This window comes from Microtus ochrogaster, chromosome 18 (assembly GCF_000317375.1).
Source record: "Microtus ochrogaster isolate Prairie Vole_2 chromosome 18, MicOch1.0, whole genome shotgun sequence".
Taxonomy (NCBI): Eukaryota; Metazoa; Chordata; class Mammalia; order Rodentia; family Cricetidae; genus Microtus; species Microtus ochrogaster.
Window position 1 is genome coordinate 34,144,928 of NC_022020.1, and position 1,615 is coordinate 34,146,542.

The following is a 1,615-nucleotide window of genomic DNA, read 5'->3' on the forward strand; positions in this document are numbered from 1 at the left end:
TCAATAAAAACAATAAAAAATGTTAAATACCATGGGGCAGATTTATAAAGGTGAAAAACTTCAGCCAAGTTACCTCAGAAAGGATAGGAGTATTTTTGCCATATTAGCACGTGTGATAATTTCCCCCCACCGAACACCTCTCGGTATTTCCAGAAAGAGCGGGTTGGCAAATCCCAATAAACCGTATATCAAGAGGTCACACAGCAGGTTAAGAACCAAAGGAACTCGCAAAATAAACCTTTACAAGACTGAACCATTCTTGAACTCTTATTAAAAGCAAAAGAACAATTCTTGATGCATTTCACTGCCGCGGAATGGGTGACTGATAATATACAATGTGTCCAGCACCCCAACAGTGTTTTTGTTTGTTGTGTTGTTTTTTTTATTGCATCCTCCAACCACAAGAGATCATCAGAGGCGAAGCCTTTGTGACACTATACACACACACAAAGTTGGTCACCACGAATCATACTTCCCATGTGATGATGGGTAAAAAGATGTTTTGTTGTTATTGTTGTTGTTTCTGATCTAAATTGGGGTGGGGGGGATACCGTTGTGCCTCACGCTACATGATAAATTTCCCCAGAAAGAAGCCAATGAGAATTGCTCCAATCACAAGCAGAACAACAGGAAGAGGCGTGGTGCGACTCTTCTTCAAGGATGTGGTGGAGGCGACCGTAGGATTGTTGGGCTGTGCTGGCTTTCTGAGTCTCAAGCTTTCGTCCCCTTTTCCAGACTCTTTTGGCATTTCAAACACACACCTCAGTTTCGAATTCATGATTTCACCGGGGATCGCCTTCTTCCACATGGTCTCCAGATCCGGAGTGTCCGAGGGAGCAAACATTGTCTGCACCATGAACTTGTGCTTAGCCTCCCGGCTGGGGTCGTAGCGGAAGGGCTGCAGCATGGTGGTGACAGTCACTGTGGAGCCCGGCTCGACGACGCCGCTGTTGGGACGCACGCAGTAGCAGCGAGGTTTGGTGCTCTTCATCTTGAAGCACACTTTCCTCAATGACGGGTTGTGCAGTTGAAGATGCGTGACGACGACGGTGGTGAAGGGACCTCTGAACCTGAGGACCTTAGGCGGGTCGAGGACCAGGATCTGCGAGGGTTTTGAGGTGGCATGGGAGGTGGACGCCATGGGGACCAGAGCCGGCGGTTCGCGATCCCAGGTCTGCGCGTCACAACCGCCGTGACCACGCGCGTTCCCATCCTGGGCATTCTCCCGTCCCTGGATTTTACACCTGGCTGGGGGTGGGGGTGGGGTGATAATATGAGATTTGTAAAATCATGCCTCAGAGAGAAACATGGGTTACTGAGCTTCAACTGTCAAAGAACAGTGTCGACATTTCTTAGTGGAAGGAGGATCCATGTGTATTAACCATGGGGTATGGAGAAGCACATCTGAATTCTACTAACCCTCCCCGACTCTACACACAGTGTTAATAATGTCCTTTTAAAAAATTTTTCCTAGAGCAGGGCGGTGATGGCGCCTGCCTTTAATCCCAGCACTTAGGAGACAGAGGCAGGCAGATCTCTGGGAGTTCGAGGCCAGCCTGGTCTACAAGAGCTAGTTCCAGGACAGGCTCCAAAGCTACAGAGAAACCCTGTCTCG

The 1,615-nt window shown here is 48.7% G+C and overlaps 1 pseudogene; it reads right to left on the minus strand.

Annotated features, from left to right (window-relative positions):
* Positions 1–347: 347 nt before the first annotated feature.
* Positions 348–1,615, minus strand: part of LOC101997643 — an 8,892-nt pseudogene continuing 7,624 nt past the window's right edge.